Source organism: Amblyraja radiata, chromosome 5 (assembly GCF_010909765.2).
Source record: "Amblyraja radiata isolate CabotCenter1 chromosome 5, sAmbRad1.1.pri, whole genome shotgun sequence".
In the NCBI taxonomy this organism is placed as follows: domain Eukaryota; kingdom Metazoa; phylum Chordata; class Chondrichthyes; order Rajiformes; family Rajidae; genus Amblyraja; species Amblyraja radiata.
This window is the reverse complement of record NC_045960.1, coordinates 46038063-46057653: the sequence shown is the minus strand read 5'-3', so window position 1 is coordinate 46057653 and position 19591 is coordinate 46038063. Positions and strand designations below refer to the sequence as shown.

The window sequence follows — 19591 nt, the reverse complement described above, 5'->3', positions numbered from 1 at the left end:
ATTGCATAATACCATGACTGAGGCTTCCGAGTTTTAATTTAAATTAAATTAAAACCATCATTTGATTATAGCTTCTCTGCTGCAGAAACTATAGGATAAATAAGTTTAAACAAAATCCTTTTTCAAAGATATTTTCATGGATTATAAAACAACCCACTTTCTTTTTGATAAAGTTCGTCCCTTCAGCTTGTTCATCTATTTTTCATTTTCAGTGATAGGGAAATACCCAATAAGATCGTTATCTTTTGTTTTATTCTGACATTCATCTTTTTTGTTCTCCTTCATAAAGAATAAAATTATTCAGTAGCAATTTGAATGCAAATTTCATCCATAATTCAACAATGTCGCACTAACCACATTTGAAGTAAAAATTACAGAGTTTTTGACATTACATTATGAGTAAGTATGCCACTGGAGTAACAGGCACACACACAGACCTGCAGCATGCACACACACACACGCGCACACTCACTCACACCTGCGCATGCGAAATCACGTGCAAGGTCACACGCTCACATGCAAGTGAATGTCTCTCAATCTTAAATCACTTCATATTGGCACAATGGCTCAGCACAGTGGCACAGCTGGTAGAGCTGCTGCCACTCAACGCCAGAGACCCCGGTTCGTACCTGACCTCGGGCGCTGTCTGTGTGGCGTTTGCACGTTCTCCCATCTGACCACATGGATTTCTTCTTGGCGCTCCGTTTTCTCCGATGTCAACATATGTTAATTGGCCTATGTAAAAATTGGCACCATGTGGTAGTGGATGAGAAAGTGTGAAAGCATAGAACTAGTGTGAACTGGTGATTGATGGTCAGTGTGGACTTGGTGGGCCAAGGTCCTGATTCTGTGTCGTATTATTATGCTAAACTAAACTAAACTAAACAAAATTAAAATAAAATAAATTCTGGGAAACCGGCAGTGTCATCCACATTGATATTTTAAAATATTAATCCGCACAAGAAACAATTAAGAAGTTCTATTTATTTATGATTTTGAGAACTGAAGAAATAATTGCAGGTACGATCTGCACACTACAATAGTTTGCGTTAAGGTTAATTGTGAAACACCGATGATGCTTTATAAGTTTTGTTAAAAACCTACCATGTAATGCTTCTTATCCAGTTGATTGCCATGGTTGAAATTATTTGTATTTGATAAAAGGAAAGATATCTTGACATTAATGACAGACAAGCTTACTGTCTCTGTGCTTGACAGCTTAATGTGTGTGGGGAATGGAACAGAACCGTGAGGTGATTCCTTGGGGAATGTGGGCCAACATTCTTTTATTTCACAGCATGTAAATTACTATAATGTGAAAGGAAGACAATCACTAAAATTACTTAAGGAGTCTAAAAGATATGCCTCCTCCACAGACGAAGTGTCTGTCCATATTATTCCACGCAGTTCGACTTGAAAACACTGTGAAAGAGTTTGTCATGTTGTTAACCTTCTTTTCTAACACGTTTAAGACAAAAGGTAGCAAGACTCGGTGAAGAATGAAAGTGTCAGCGTGCCAACTGTTTATTAGATTTCAATTCCTGATGGACAATAATTGCAGGATCATAGAACGTAGAATAGTACATGACAGGAACAGGCCATTTGGTCCACAATATCCATGCCAAACACGATGCCAAATTAAATGAATCCATTCTGCTTGTGCATGATCTATATCCCTCCATTCCCTGCATATCCCCGCCACTATCGTATCTGCCTCCACCAACACCTTTCAGGCACCCACAATTCTATCTGTAAAAGACCTGCCCCACACATTCCCTATAAATGTTGCCCTCTCATTTTAAAGCTATGCGCTCCAAGCTTTGTCATTTGTGGGATGTGATCTCTCAGCCAAGCTAAGTTACATAAAACCATAGAAAGAAGAATGTTCAGCCGTAGTGTATTTGTGTCAACTATACTAAAGTAATTGCTATAGTCACTCCCCATAAACCTGGTCCCCCAGCTCTAAAAATGTCATGGTATCTGTCCAGATTATTTTGCATGAAGATATTGCATGAAGAAATGCAGGTCAGGAACCAGCTTGGAAAAAGTGACAGAGTTCATGGATTCATAAATTATAGGAGCAGAAACAGGCCATTCAGCCCATCAAGTCTACTCCGCCATTTAATCATGGCTGATCTATCTCTCCCTCCTAACCCCATTCTCTTGCCCATAACCCCTGAGACCCTTACTAATCAAGAATCTGTCAACCTGTAGAGTTAACGCTTCAGACAAAATTGTGTCATTTCTGTCATTCAGAAAGAATGGCAATCTTTTATTCTGATGAAAGTACATTGACCCAAAATGTTTTCTTACCACAGGTTCTGCCTGACCTGCCGTGCATTTTCTGTTTTTATATCCAATTTCCAGCCTTTGCAGTTTTTCACGTTTCACATTAAGAAATGTTACTGTTATATTTAAATCTGCACCCTCGGTGACAATTTTACATGGGTCACTCTGTTCCCAATTTTACAACCACAGCAAATTGCATTTAATTTACATTTTACAATGAACTGCTTTGAAACCTTACTATTTAAGAAAGTTGGGAGGTTAAAAAGGGAACTGCAGATCAATTAGGCTGTCATCAGTAGTTGAAAAAAAATCTAGAATCTATTATTAATGAAATCGATGCAAAGTACTTAGAAAATAAAAATAGGATCTGGCGGAGTCAACATTTATTAATGCAAGTGAAATCATATTTGACAAATCTGTGTTTTGAGGTTGTAACTAGCAGAATAGATAAGTGGAATTCAGTGGATGTGGTTTATTTTGACTTTCAGTAGACTTTCAATTAGGTACCAAACTTAAAGCATTAAACAAAATTAGATCACGTAAGGGTAGAGGTAAGATCCTGTTGTGGATTGAACATTGGTTATTGACATAATATAGAGAGGAATAACATGTGTGAAGTAGGCTGCAAGGGTTGGGGCCCCAAATGTCTACAATTTGTATCAATGAGTGAATCATGCATAATATGTCTACCTTTTCTAATAATGCAAAGCTGGGTAGCATTGTCAGTTTAGTTTAGTTTAGTTTAGTTTAGTTTAAAGATACAGCGCGGAAACAGATCCTAAGACCCACCGAGTCCGCGCTGACCAGCGAACCCCACACACTAACACTATCCTACACACTAGGGACAATTTACAATCTTTACTGATGCCAATTAACCTACAAACCTGTATGTCTTGGAGATGTGGGAGAAAACCAGAGCACCCGGGGAAAACCCACGCAGTCACGGGGAGAACTAACAAAAAACAACATGCAGTGTCAAAACCGGGTCTCTGGCGCTGTAAGGCAGCAACTCTACCATTTCGCCACATTGTGACAAAGGGAAAAGAGAGTGGTTTTAAATGGTGAGAGATTGAAATTTAACATGCATGTCGGGCAAACAATTAGGTAGGGAAATGATACGCTGGCCTTTATTGCAAGAGGATTTATGTACCAGCATCTCACATTTTGTAGGTCCTTTATAAAGCAAAGTAACAGAACATTTTCACTCACATAAATATAAGATTTCGTATTGTGGTGATTTTTAGTAATGTTATTCTTATATTTTTGCTCCTGGAACTAGCTTCCTACAGTTTGCTGGGCCCTACCAATACTTGAAGATGAGTGTTTCAGTAATACATTGGGACCCAGATGGGGGGCAAATTGGGCATGTACAGGAGCCTTAGGATCAGGAGTAGTCTGCTGACCAACCTGCAGCTGCAAGATTAGGGAAATATAAGACAAAGGGGACTGTATCCTGCCTACAGTGTATGCAGGCAGATTTGGCTTCCCTATTTGGAAAAAAAGATCAATGCTGACAGATCTTTAGAACATGGAACAGTACAGCACAGAAACGGGCCCTTCGGCCCACAATGTTTGTGCCGAACATGATGCCTAGATAAATTGATCTCATCTGCCTACACATGATCCACATCCAGGCATTCCCTGCATATCAATGTGCCTATCTAAAAGCCCCCTAAATGCTCATATCATATCTACCTCCACTACCACCCCTGGCAACGCGTTCCAAGCACCTATTCTGTGTAGAGAAAAAAAATTTCCCCACACATATTCTTTGAACTCTCTTAATTATGCTTCTCATAATTTTATATGGTACTTCTATCAGGTTTCCCCTCAAGCTCTGCATTCTAGAGAAATCAATCAAAGTTTTCCTGACCTCTCCTGATAGATAATACCCTATAACCCATATAGCATTCTGGTAAAACCCTTCTGCACCCTCTCCAAAGCCTCCACATCCTTCCTGTGATGAGGTGACCGGAACTGCATGGTGTACTCCAAATGTGGCCTAACCAAAGTCCTATAAAGACGCAACATAACCTCCTGAGTTTTCTACTCAATGCCCCAACTGATGAAGGCAAACGTACCACTTGCCTTCTTTACCACTCCATCCACTTGTGCTGCCATTTTCACGGAGCTATGAACTTGGACCCGAAGACCCCTTTGTTAAGAGGATGATGTGTATATGGAATAAGCTGTCAGCGGAAGTAGTTGAGGCAGTTACAATAACTAGTTTGAATGTAATAGGAAAATAATTGTATACTTTCCTCTTATATTCAAACTAGTTATTTTAACTGCCTCAACTGCGCCTGCTGACAGCTTATTCCATATACATCCTCTGTATGAAAAATGTTTCCTCTTCGGTTCCCATTAAATCTTTCCCCTCACTTTAAACCTATGACGTTTAGTTCTCGATACCCCTACCTTGGGAAATGTCTCTGTGCATTCACCCTATCTATTACCCTCTTGATTTCATTTCCCACTATAAGATCATTTGTCAGCCTCTTGTTCTGCAAGGTAGAATGTCTTAGTCTACCAGATCTCTCTCTTTCTCTTGGGCCTTGTCCTGGCCACAGCCTTGTAAATCTTCTTTGCACTGTTTTCAGCATAATGGTATCTTTCCTACAACAGGGTATCAAAAACTGAACACAATACTTCAAATGTGGTCTCAGCAATGTCTTCAACTGCAACATAATGTCCCAAGTAAAGAAGGGTCCCGACCCGAAATGTCACCCATCCTTTTTCTCCAGAGATGTTGCCTGACCCACTGAGTTATTCTAGCACTTCCTATCTATCTTTGGTATAAACCAGCACCTGCAGTTCTTTGTTTCTATTTATCTACTCAAATTCCTGATTGATGAAGGCCTATGTGCTAAAAGTCTTCTTCACCACCCTTTCTACCCATGACATTATATTCAGGGAATTATGTATTTGGTAAAATTTCATGTGACTTGCATTTCATACTAAAGCTTGTTAGATGCTACAACCGGTATAACATACCTTTTAAGATGAAATGTCGCTTTAAGAATAGCAAGTATAAAATCAGTAGTCTCCTTTGCTGTGTTAATGAAATGACTTGTGCGCCTCTGCCTCTCAAACCATAAAAGAGGACCAGGGTTTTCAATCACTGTAAGAGCAGAAGGCAAGGGATCAGAGGCAGGAAACTGATTCAGCAGTAAATCTAACTGAAGGTGGATCAGGTTGGGATATAACTGAATATATTATAAAAGGAATTAGCAAATGACATTTGAAGCACTTGATCACATTTATACAAGCTGGATACAAATCAAGAGCTAAAATGCAGGAGTAAGCTAATTAGATATGAATGACCTCACAATAGATGCAGTTTTTGGTGGACTATTGGCTTTAATTACTTCGGCAACAAAAAATAAAAATGATTGGCTTGATCATAATTTTATTATATTTATCATCGGTTTATATTCATTGATTCAAATACTAAATAATTATATGGTCCAGAAATGCTACATTTAACTTTTTATTGTTCATAGAAAACAGAACATAGAACAGTGCTGCACAAAAACAGGCCCATCGGCCCATAATGTTTGTGCTGAACGCGATGCCAAGACCATCACTTATGTACCTCCCCTTAACCTGTTTCCCTCCATTCCCTGCACATTCAATTTCTTACATGACATAATTATCTATATTACTAAAAGTCTGTTCTTGACCGGTTTTGGCCATCTTTGCTGCGATTTCCGAGGGAACGCCGCCACCTATGGCCGTCATTTTTGGCCACCTCGCTCAGAGCCCGCCTCCGGCGCATGTGCGCCGAGGATTTTTCCCGTGGATTATAAATGACAGAGATATTAATGTTTTTACAAAATTCCCCATTCTCTCTGCTGCCCCCGCTGGCAGCAGGGGGGGAGTGACTATAAAACCAGGAAGTGGTGTGCCACACAGTCTCTTCAAGATGGAGGAAGGCAGAGGGTCACGTTTCTCTGAGCTGTGAATAACACTGAACACATGTCTACTCAAATGTAAGTGCCCTTAGTGGTTCTAAAATGCTTGCAGAATGTGTCTATTGGTTCTAAAGCTTGCAAAAAGTGTCTCTGTTGGTTCTAAAGCTTGCAAAAAATGTCTATTGGTTCTAAAGCTTGCAAAACAATGTCTATTGGTTCTAAAGCTTGCAAAAAATGTCTATTGGTTCTAAAGCTTGCAAAAAAATGTCTATTGTAGGTATGTTGCAAAGCCTACCTGAAGCGTCGCTGAAAATCTGTCCCAGCCCGTGTGCGCGACTTTGGCGCCGTTTAGAGGGGGGCGGGTTTAAAACGCGATTTTCCCTAGGCTGTTCAAATCGCGGTTTTTCAGCCTAGTTGATTATTAACGAAAAATCACTGGAAGATTCCCTCGCTTGAGCTATTATTAGTTTTAAGGGCTTTCCTTACTTGTTATAGTAGTTTAAAAATTAACCTCTAAACCCCCGACCGCCGACAACGGGCCAGATCTCATACAGGGGAAAACGGAAGGTAGGCTGTATATTTTTACGTTAAAAAGAGCTTCTTAAGATCCCTTTATACAAAGTTTAAAGTTGCGAGTAGCTCATTTTGGGCCCATTATATCCCGCAGTATTTTTCTGGGCATTTAAGGGCACAAATCCACCGCAATGTGAACGTTCTAAACCAGCGCGTTCACAGGATTCCACTAGAAAGCCGATTTAAATGGACTTTAATTTACAGCAATTAAACACTAAATTCCTTCCATTTGGCCTATAAATTAATGTAAATGAGATTTAAAAATCATGTTTTATTGTGAATTATTTGTGAATATTATTTGGACACAGGCTATTTAAAAATGTTAATCATTTATTAAGAAATAGATAGATGTTTAGATCTAGTAATTGAAGTTTGGAATTAGCTACAATTGGGTAACTAACTAATTATATGCTTTAATTTCAGGTCATCCAAGTAAGATTATTTTATATTTGTTTCAGCATGCTTCAATCTATGATAACTGAAAATTTCATTCAGTTCCCTTAATTTTTAAGAAAGTTATGGGCTTTTGACTGTCCACGATCACAGCTTTTTTGTTATCTCCATAGAAAATCAATAGGGAACAAGATGCTAATTTCCGAGTATGAAAATGGCCATACCTTTTTAAATACTTGAGATATGAAAGTGAATTAGGTGTCAAATTAAACTTATTTTTATGCTTTATCTGATGGGATCAATTGCAGACTTGATTTTTAAAATCTCAAAATTTTGTAACATTGCTATCTATTGGTTCTAAAGCTTGCAAAAATATGTCTATTGGTTCTAAAGCTTGCAAAAATATGTCTATTGGTTCTAAAGCTTGCAAAAATATGTCTATTGGTTCTAAAGCTTGCAAAAATATGTCTATTGGTTCTAAAGCTTGCAGAAAAAATGTCTATTGGTTCTAAAGCTTTCAAAAAAAATGTCTATTGGTTCTAAAGCTAGCAAAAAATGTCTATTGGTTCTAAAGCTTGCAAAAAATGTCTATTGGTTCTAAAGCTTGCAAAAAGTGTCTCTATTGCTTCTAAAGCTTGCAGAAAGTGTCTCTATTGCTTCTAAAGCTTGCAAAAAGTGTCTCTATTGCTTCTAACGCTTGCAAAAAGTGTCTATTGGTTTAAAGCTTGCAAAAAATGTCTATTGGTTCTAAAGCTTGCAAAAAGTGTCTCTATTGGTTCTAAAGCTTGCAAAAAAAATATCTATTGGTTCTAAAATCGTCCATACTAGCGCACTACTTCCTGCAAATGGTGGCTTGAAGTTGAAAGGCACTATTACTGCAAATGGTGGCTTGGGTGCTTTGGCTTGAAGTTGAAAGGCACTACTTACTGCAAATGGTGGCTTGGGTGTGGCTTGAAGTTGAAATACACCACTTATTGCAAATGGTGGCATGAAGTTGAAAGGCACTACTTACTGCAAATGGTGCATTGGTTGCTTTGGCTTGAAGTTGAAAGGCACTACTTCCTGCAAATGATGGCTTGGGTGTGGCTTGAAGTTGAAAGGCACTACTTACTGCAAATGGTGGCTTGGGTGCAATGGCTTGAGTTAAAAGGCATTACTTACTGCAAATGGTGGCGTGGGTGCATTGGCTTGAAGTTGAAAGGCACCACTTACTGCAAATTGTAGCATGAAGTTGTAAGGCATTACTTACTGCAAATGGTGGCTTGGGTGCTTTGGCTTGAAGTTAAAAGGCACTACAGTAAATGCACTTACTTCCTGTTTGCACTGTATATTGATTTTAGATAAAACGCTACCATTTACGGCTGTGATTTTTGGCCATCTTACTCAGTCCCCATCCGCTGAGCAGATGCAGCGAATTGTTCCCATCAATGAAAAATAAAAGTGTTATTAGTTTTTTTTTAAATGTTGAGAATCTCTCTCCTGTCAATCACTCCATGAAAGCCGCACCTTTTCCGGTGGGGGGGAAGGGGGGAGGGGAGGGGATATAAAACCCGGAAATGTGGGTGGGGCTCTGTCTCTGCAAGATGGAGGAGGGAGAGGTCACGACTCGCTGTCTTTAGTGGCTTTGCACCCTACTTCAAATGGTATGAAACTGCACTTGAATTTGGTGGCATTGCACCCTGCTAGAAGTGATAAGAAACTGCACTTGAATTTGGTGGCCTTGCACCCTGCTAGAAGTGGTAAGAAACTGCACTTGAATTTGGTGGCCTTGCACCCTGCTAGAAGTGGTAAGAAACTGCACTTGTATTTGGTGGCCTTATACCCTGCTTGAATTAGAATTTCAAGGATTAGCCTTGAGTCAACTACCAGCCCACCAGCCGTGAGTGAGTGAGTTGCCAGCACAACAGGCTTGATTGACTGAGACGCCAGCCCAAGAATCCATTTGGCGCACAATTTGCATACTAGCCCTCTGGAAACCAGTCCCTTCAACCCACAACACCCGTACTAGCGCTCCAGAAAGCGCCCCCCCCCCGGAAAAGGTGGAATATTGCGTTGGATGACCAGCCCTCCTGTGTGATGCTGGGACCCAACGGGTCCCACTTAGTCTAGTAAGCTGATAAATATTTCACTATGCATTATAAGAATGATTTAAATAATGTTGCTAGGAAATGAATTGCATGTGGAAAACAACTAAGCCCAGGAACTAAATGTAACTTAGCAGACTTTCAAGTCCTAAATGAATTATAATTCGCATCAGTTATAATGCATTGTGGTGCTGCTAAATATGTTGCGAGACTCATATCCAAGGGATTACTAAATTGATATAAAGCAACAAATTTAAATAAAGCACTTCATTCAATAGTGAGTTAATAGTCTAGATATGTGGCTGTAATGCCAGCACCAATATCAGCCCAGGCTCTGCATTACGGACAGCGAGTCCTGGAGTTTTTATACATCACAATCTAAAGGTTGCTGTCACGTGACTCTTTCTTTCTTACTTCCATTTGCTACAGGTGAGAAATCAGTGTTTCCTGGAATTAAGTGCAGGTTGGAAAGGATGAATGAAATAAGGAATATTTCAAAGACATACAGGTTTTAATTGGCTTGGATTTGTATACTTGGTATGTGTAAATTGTCCCTAGTGTGTTTAGGCTTGTGTAGTATGGGATTGCAATTTGGAGCGGACTCGGTGGGCCGAAGGGCCTGTTTGTGTGCTCTATTTCCAAAGTTAAAACTAAAACTAAACTAAAAACCACAGGAGATGTAATATCTATTCCTGTACCACCTCCCTCAGGGGGCCCTGCAGCCCTTCCAGCTGAAGTTTTTCACTGCATCGCGGTACACATGATAATAAACCAGTGCCAATCCCAATAAAGGACATGCCTTTAGAAAGGAGATGATGAGGAATTTCTTTAGTCAGAGGATGGTGAATCTGTGTAGGCCATATCAATGGATAGTTTTAAGGCAGAGATAGATAGATTCTTGATTAGTATGGGTATCAGGGGTTATGACGAGAAGGCAGGAGAATGAGGTTGAGAGGGAAAGATAATCAGTCATAATTGAATGGCGGGGTAGACTTGATGGGCTGAATGGCCCATTTCTGCTATAACTTATGAAGTTATGAACTTTTGAACAATACCAATTAACTGCTTCTCTTTATCAGATACGGCATATTTCTAACATTTTCTGTTTTTATTCCTTCAGTAAGGGCCAGGATATTTATTTGCAAAGAACAAGAGTAATATTTAAAACAAAGAAGACGTACTAACTATTTGTAATTCACTAATTAGTTCACAGCCATGCATTTGTGCCCAATTCTGAGCATCCTTCATGAGGAAGGAACGTTTGACCTTTCAGATGGTGTAAACGTGGTTCATTACAATGGTGCAAAACAAACGGAACTTCAGTTACCCATATCAACTCCTGTTTGTCAGCTATAAAAACCTGGATGCATCATAACTTCCTCAAACTCAACAGCGATAAGACAGAATTCCTCCTCATAGGCTCCAAAGCCACGCTCAGCAAAATCAATAACCCCACTCTCACCATCGACGGCACCACTGTCTCCCCATCTCCCAAGGCCCGCAACCTTGGCGTGATCTTTGATTCCACCCTCTCCCTTGAGCCTCACATCCGCCATGTCATTAAAACCTCCTTCTTTCATCTCCGCAACATCGCCAAACTCAGACCCTCTCTTACACCTCCCGCTGCTGAAAGACTCATCCATGCCTTCATCTCCTCCCGACTGGACTATTGCAACTCACTTCTCCTTGGCATCAGCTCCACCTACATCAACCGACTCCAACTGGTCCAGAACGCAGCCGCCCGACTCATCACCCACACCAAATCCTGGCATCGCATCACTCCAGTCCTCAAACAATTTCACTGGCTTCCCATCTCCCACTGGATCACCTACAAAATCCTGATCCTCACCTACAAAGCCCTCCACCATCTGGCCCCCCCATATCTCACTGACCTCCTCTCCCCCTACCAACCCTCACGGTCCCTCAGATCCACATCAGCCGGTCTCCTCTCCATCCACAAGTCCAACCTCCGCAGTTTTGGGGACAGAGCCTTCTCCAGGGCAGCTCCCAGGCTCTGGAACTCCCTCCCACAACTGATCCGCAATTCCGTGTCCCTCACCATCTTCCAGTCCCGCCTCAAGACCCATCTCTTCACCTCTGCCTATCCTTAGCCCCACGTCCCCCTCCCTTTTCATCTGTGCATTAATTGTCTCATATTGTGTTTTGAATTGTATTCTGTCTTTATTTTGTGTACTAGTCATGTCTCTACTATTTATTTCATTCCCCTTACATGTTTTTCCTCTACCTGCTAAATTTTTGTAAGGTGTCCTTGAGACTCTTGAAAGGCGCCCATAAATAAAATTTATTATTATTATTATTAACAGTAGCCTCTGCATGTGCTGCACCATTACATGGTCTCATAAGCAGAGACTTGACTTTAAAATAATCAATCCTTTTTTATTCAGTAAATTACCTTTAAAATTCCATTTTAAGATGGCCAGTTTGGGGCCTCAAATGTTCCTGTCTGGTTACTCATGCATTCCAGGAGTCCACTGGTGCCTCAATTTGTGAATTCAGTGTTGAGGGACCCCTGAACATTTGGAAAAATACATTTGCAAGTTTGGGGTATGAACAGTTCTGTGTATAGAAATCTGCTCAGGTGAAGGTTTTAATGATCGGACGTTGACTATATGTGAAAATCCATGTAACCTAGTGATGACAAAATTCAATAACTGAGAATGAAAAGCTGTAGATGCTGGAAATCAGAAATGAAAACACAAAGTCAGTTCTGATGAAGGGCCTTTGACCTGAAACGTTAACCCCATTTCACTTTGGCTGTTCTGCAGTTTGTTTCCAGTATTTTCCATTTTTTTCCGTAGGCTAGGTTTTCTATGTTTTCATTTTATACCCAGTTTACACTTCTCTCGAGGCAGTAAGGGATGAATAATTCCAGGCCTCGGTTTGCAATCAGCTGCACATGGATTCAGCATTTGGTATTTAGCAGGAATACAATTACATTGACAAATAATATTAATCTATATTGTACATTGTTATCACATTTTTCTGAAGACAACTCGTCATACTTTATTTTTTATCACAGGATGACTTGGTACCTTTAATTATTTTAAACATTATTTTATCTTTATAAAATGGACAATGACAAGTTTGACAGTTTAGTGATTGAAGGGATTAATCACAGCATTATGCATCCCATTACATCTGCCACTGATACATTTTGGTGAATAAATATGTACTGCAATCAATAATGATTAAACTGCATTAAATTAGAGGGAAGTTCACACCTTGTTAAGGTTGGTAGTGTATCTTGCATTCTATTAAATGTTAGTAAATGAATAATGCTGTTTGAAATGGGTACCTGGAGCATGACTCCAGATTGATTCTTCTGTCTCCCCTCCCCCATGCAAGCAATCTAGAAAGAGCATTGTGCACGTTTTAAATTTTAAAAGCAGAGTGCTTGGTGCAGTAAAGCTCTTGGAAAAATTAAGTAGGCAGAGTGCAAGGCTACAAAAGAACTAGGAAACTCGACCTCATGAATTTTTTTAGTTTTTTAGTTTTAGAGATACAGCGTGGAAACAGGCCCTTTGGCCCACCAAGTCCTTGCTGACCAGCAATCACCTGCACACTAGTCCTATGCTATCCCAGTTTCCCATCCTACACTCTAGGAGCAATTTACAGGTGCCAATTAACCTACAAATCTGCACATCTTTGGAATGTGGGTGGAAACTGGAGCACCCAGAGAAAACCCACGCGGTCACACAGAGAACATACAAACTTTGTACATATAGCACCCGTGGTCAGGATTGAACCCGGGTCTCTGATGCTGTAATGTAGCAGCCCTACCACTGCTAAACACTACATGAATCATAAAATGAAACTGTTAAAACACGAATGGGTTTCTCTGTGAAAGAACTATTTATTTAGTCTACTTTCTCAATACCTTTAAAATAGTTCATTGGAAATATGTATCCACTTCCTTTTTTTAAATCTGCAATCGTTTTAGCTTTGATTACTGTTTCTGACATCTGTCCCTTCAATAATTTAATAAAGATTGCAAATTATAGTTTTCTATGTTCATGTTACAGATGCAGTGACTCGTAGAAACATTTTTACTCTATTAACCTTCTCAAAGCCTCGTTATCTTTTTATCTGTCCCTGCCCTCATGAAAGGAGTCTCACTTCTTCTAATCGGCCCTGACAATTAATATCACATTAGGCTTTATGAATCTTCACATTGCTCCCTCCATGGCCTCTATATTCTTCATGAAGCGCAGTACGCAAAACGGAATTCATCATATTCCAAGTGAACAGACCAGAACCTGTTTCTGTAGATAAAAGACTGAGGGGTAACATAACACAGATATTTAAGACCAGGGTAGAAATGGTGAAAATGTTTCTATTGTTTGATGCACTAAGACAAAGGAGCATGTTATGTGATATTCACTATTAAATCCATTAACAAACTCAGGAGAAATCTCGTTTGGAAGGTGAATTTTTCTACTAACAAATAAATGTTGGAAAAGAACGAGGGAGAAAGGAATAATCAATCAGAGCTTTCAGAATGCAAAGGACCTGATGGAAAATAAATGGGAGAGCCATAGGGAAAGAGGAACTGCATGGGATTGACGGTATTGCTCATTAAAGACCCTCTGTGTGACCCTTTCACTGGTTTCCCTCTGTGACTCCTGCTCCTCGACCATGTTCTGACCCAGACACTACCATAACCAAAGTGTGTTTCTGAAGCACTTGTTTCTTCCTCTTCCTCAATAGAGAGCCAGTGTGGACTTGAAGGATTGACTGACATCCGGTGTTTTAACAATTCTGTGATTCTATTATCCCAGATTGGAAGAAAAGGATGGAGGAGGTTTGGCATAGGATAAACATAAAGAGCATCTGGTACAGCTGTTGCCTTATAGTGCCAGAGACCAGGGTTCGATCCTGACCTCAGGTGCTGTCTGTGTGGAGTTTCCATGTTCTCCCTGTGACTGCGTAGGGTTTCCTCCAGTTTCCTCCCACATCCCAAAGACATGTGAGTTTGTTGGTTAATAGGCCTCTGTAAATTGCCCCAAGTCTTTAGGGAGTGGATGAGAAAGTGGGATCCGATATAACTAATGATAACATAGAACTGGGAATTGGTCAAGAACGATACTGATAGTTTCAAGAAATTGTTGTTTTAACACTACATGCTGTCTTTAGGCTTCCTGAATGATCAAGCTGGTTGATCACACCCCGGGTTCAGAATGGTCTTGAACCCACTGAATCAGAGGCAACATAGGGCCCATGGATTGAGGAGACTGTGACCTAGCAGTTCATGCACTTCTCAACATCTGGCTGCCTGTACCAGTTTAAAAAAAAAAAATTTACAAGGGAAGATTCTCAATATCAAAAAATATCGCATGGTTGTTTCAGCATGATGTATTCTTTGTCAGAGTAAATTATTGCCAAGATCATAAATTGTGACCTTTTGACCAACTTCAATCATTAACTAATTAAAATGAACCACACATATTCATGACCTCATTGCATGGGCAAAAACTATGCACAGGAGCCTGATAAACTTTATTCCGTCCTTCATCCAGCAGGCTCTTGAATAACACTGCACAGCCCTAACCACAACCTTACCTCAGCATTGATCTACTATGGGATTTGTACATGTTGCACCCTGAACTTCTGCTTATATTATTATGGTCAGGTTACCTAGTATAACTGATAATTTAACGCCTTACTGTTCATTGTATATCTATTTCTTGTGTTGTTGTGCTAATGCACCTGTAAACCTGCAGCAAGGAAGAATTTCATTACTTTGTTCCCCGTGCGTATACCAATGAAACACTTGATTCTTGAGGAGGGATTTAATTATATATTCTTCCATCCACATTAATCCAATTGATTGACTGTTCTTCGACCTGTTCTACCTTCCATTTGAAACATAGTAATTGCATTATCTGTCTGCCAGTCCTTGAACATTATTCCCTTTACCTCTTTATCACTTACCTAACGTAACTTGGAAAGAATGCAATTTATCAAGACCAAGGTACTCTCTGGGCTTGATTAATAGTGAGACAGTGGCTTTATTAGCTGCTTCACTGTGAGTCTAAGCCAATGCTAAAGGTTTTTCAAGTGTATTTTTGGGCAATTATAGGGATGTTAGCACTGGACATATTTAGTACTGCAAAACACAGTGACATCTTCTTTCTCACTTCCTACCAAAAAGAAAGTAGATCAAGTCGAAGAAGAGTACATCACTTGGCTTAATGTGGATGGAAGAATATATAATTAAATCAAGTATCAAGTGTTACCAAATGCACCAAATGCACTGTGAACAAAACCACGGCATTTCAACTTATTTCTGACTTTTCTTTCATTCCCTATTACCACCTTTTGTTGTATTTGTCATTTTAATACTGAACATACAGCTCCTTTTATCGCTACTTTGGGTTTTAAGTGGGATTTGTTTCTCTTGGACTCTACTGATAATCAATTGAACATTCATCGTTTCCCACTGCTGGTCTAGTTAGGTTTGTCATCCATTGAATATTGTGGCCAGATTTGTCTGGCATCCCATCGAGAGCAAAAATCCTTTGCCGCATGTGGTTTATTAAAGGATTTTTGCTCTCTTAATAAACCACATGCGGCAAAGGATTTTTTGTTTACAACCAAACTTAAGCAGGGATATGGTGAGTCGGCATGACCTATATATCAACATTCATTCTTCTTTGCTTTCAAGTTAACTTTAATTGTATGTTGTTGTGTTAATGCAAACAGAATAAAGGAGAGCCAGATACCTTAGTTGCAAAAGGTATGTAAAGTTATGTAAAGGTCAGAAGTGATGTCAAGTTACGCTGGGTGCTATTGAAAACAAAATGGCTGCCAATAACATCATTGTTGTTCAAGGGTGAATTATTGACATGATGTCCAGTCTCAGGTAGATTTCAGGTCAGCAAAAGGATATAATAATAGTCAATCAAAGCAAGGGACACCTGCTCAGATTTCCTGTTTACCCTCGATATTAATCCTTCCATACTGGTAGTTCAGCCGAAGCTCTGTAATTCCCCACTGAACATTCCTCCTCTCAATCTCTCTCTGCTTACTTAAGAGGCTTTGATTCTTAGCCATTTGCACAGTTGGCTTCCGTTTCAGCTGCTTCAGAACCCTGCAGATTTAGTTTTGCTTTCTGAGCTCGCTAGCTGTGTTCTCAGCTGGAGTTTATTTTTGCTGGCACTGATGTACAGCATTCAATCAATTGGATCGTTAATCTGATGAATCTTGTGGGGAAGAAGGAAAATATTGGAGTAAAAATGTTACCTGCATTAATGATCTGCCCTCTTTGAACACATTCATCTCTTTGCGGTTTCAGATACAAATTGCTTTTAAATTCTGTTTCTGTTTATTTTTTTCTTTGTTATATTTTTCTAGACGATGTATGCTTGCAGTTGCATATATTTCAGTTCACAGATCAAATAAGTGCAAAATCTATATTTTTAATATAAAATTCAGCCATTACAGCCACGGTTGCTGTACGGTCAGTTAAATTTTACAAGTATTTATGACTATTGATGCAGATTCCCATCTGCTACAAGAAGATCAGAATCAGCCATAAAAAAGCAAAATAACACGCCTTATTGAATACCGTCCAAAGGCTCAGGCATTCACCATCATGAATTGCTTTGGGAGACTGGTCGCAGTGCACATCATCTTTGGCCTCTCAGGCAACCTTGATCCACTGTAATGTCTACCATTGCAATGGTCCATGGCAGACACCATCTCCCTGACCTTAAACTTAACTCTGGACAACCTGGACAAGGACACCTACGTCAGATTCCTATTTATTGACCATAGCACCACTTTAAACACCATAATTCCAACCAAACTCATCTCCAAACTCCCTGATCTAGGACTCAGCAAGCATCCTCTGCAATTGGATCCTTGACCAATAGGCTGTGATTAGTAATGGTAGGTGATGAAACATCTTCCAATATAATTCTCAAAAACGATGTGTTCTCAGCCTCTTACTATACCCCTATAGTCGTATGACTGTGTGACCAAATTCTGCTCTACCATCTTTTACAAGTTTGCAGATGACACAGTGATTTTGAACAGCGATGCGATGTGTTACAGGAAGGAGAGAGGGAGCTTAGTAACATGATGTCAAGATAGCAATGTCAACAAAATGAAGAAATTAGTCATTTACTTCAGGAAGTGAGGTGGACTACATGCCTCAATTTACATCAATGACGCTGAAGTGGAGATGGTGGAGAGCTTCACGTTCCAGGTGTAAATATCACCAACATTTATCCTGGTACAAATGCGTTCATGTCACTGTCAGGGGAAAAAACACCAATGCCTCTACTTCCTCAGAAGACTAAAGAAATTTGGTATGTCTACAATAACTCTTTCCAATTTCTGCAAATGCACTATATGAAGTATCCTATCCAGATGCATCACAGCTTGGTTTAGCATCTTCTCTGCCCAGGAAGCAAGAAACAGCAGAGAGTTGTGGGCACAGTCCAGTCTACACTAACATTATCCTACACACACTGGAAACAATTTACAATTTTGCTGAAGCCAATTAACCTACAAACCTCTACGTCTTTGGAGTGTGAGAGAAAATCGGACAACCCGGAAAAAATCCTCGCAGGTCACAGAGAGAACATACAAACTCCATACAGACAGCACCTATAGTCAGGATCGAATTCAGGTCTCTGGCGCTGTAAGGTAGCAGTTCTACCGCTATACCAATGTGCCATGGATTGTACTTCAGTATGATATGATTTATCTGAATAGCATGCAAAACAAAGTTTTTCACTGTATCTCAGAACATGTGACAATAATAAACCAATGCAATTTCTACCATCTAAAAAATATTTTGTCATTTTTTATCAAATTCCAATAATCATTTATTTTTACGCATTAATATTTGCATCTTGTCAAGAAGGTAGTAGTATGGAGCCCCAGATTTATGTAAACATTCCAGAGAGAATATTTTTTAATATTTCATCTCAACCTTCCCCCTCAAATCCCAACTGCATTAATCCAGCATTAATATATCCAAAGTTCATATAACATATCTGAGGATCCTTTATTTACATGATGAAGGGGAAGATCGTCTAGTTCCTCTCAGGCAAGGTGATAATTGAAGGAGGAATACCATAAGACCAAATTGATAAGATTCCCAGATGAAAATAGGATTCATGTAAAGGTAATGTGTTAAAAAGGCATAGTTAAGAGCTCTGTAAGAACATGCATACGGTATCAAGAACAAAATTGATGCACTAACTGCACAAATGGAAAAAACAGGTGCGATCTGGCAGTCATTACGGAGGCCTGGTTGCAAGAAAATCAATACTGGAACTGAATGTTCAGGGACTTCAGCTTTTTAGATTGGGAAGAAAAGGTAGTGGGGTAGCTCTATTAAAAGGGATGAAATAAGTATTGTTGAGAGAGACAATCTAATATTGTCTGAGTCCACTTTAGTCGAGATATAGAAAGTAAATGGAAAAAAAAAATCACAGTAATAGTACTAGTAAAGCATTAGGCTCCAAACAATACCACATTGCAGGAAAGACTACAAATCCAGAAATAATAAGAGTAATGCATTTATTTAGGTGACTTTAATCTTTATGTAGGATCAGTTTAATCAAATTGGAACTGGTAACCTCGGAAATTAATTTGTTGAGTGCATTCATGACAGCTTGCTAGAGTCAATAAGTTATGGAGCCTACCAAGGAACAGGTTACTTTGGATCAGGTCTAATGGGAAAGGTTTAATAAATTATATCAGATGATCCTCTTGGAATTAGTGATCGTATATATGATAGCATTTAGCATTCAGCTTGAAAGAGGAGCAACTATATTAAATGTAAATAAGGGAAATTGGACAGAAGAAGGAGAGAGTTGGCTAAAGTGGACTAGGCAAATAGATGTTCTTTCCTTCCCACCCGAGCCATAAGTCTGAACAAGGGTCCCCAACCGAAACAGTACCTCTCTATGTTCGCACTGAGTTACTTTAGCATTTTGTGTTGTTCCTGAACAAATAGACTAGCTGATATAACAATAAATAAGTGGTACCAGACTTTTAAGGAGATAATTCATGACACACAAACACTTTATCACACAGAGGAAGGATTCTGAGCAACAGGGCTTGTGGTAAGCTGGCATAAGGAGTTGAATCTTGTATTCAGCATTATTGCCAATAATGTGACCTCCTGACCTATTCGACACTTAAAGCAGAGTTTTCTGTAAATTCACTTTGTACAGCGGGGCTTGTGGCTAGGATGGGAGGTTTGTGAGGGTATCAAGATAAAGAACATAGATTAGTACAGACAGAATGTGTAGGCAGGAACTGCAGATGTTGGTTTAAACAGAAGATAGACACAAAATG

At 39.6% G+C, this 19591-nt stretch overlaps 1 protein-coding gene across 4 annotated transcripts in view; it reads right to left on the bottom strand.

The window, feature by feature from the left end:
• The window catches only part of hs3st5 (heparan sulfate-glucosamine 3-sulfotransferase 5), a 266197-nt gene that overhangs the window by 38197 nt on the left and 208409 nt on the right, over window positions 1–19591 (bottom strand). For 2 of the 4 annotated variants that reach the window (XM_033021140.1, XM_033021141.1), the window contains exon 2: window positions 5284–5410. The exons of the other annotated variants lie outside the window; for them this stretch is intronic. The gene's annotated coding sequence lies outside the window, so the exon portion shown is untranslated. The remainder of the gene's footprint in view (window positions 1–5283; window positions 5411–19591) is intronic. 4 annotated transcript variants of the gene reach the window in all.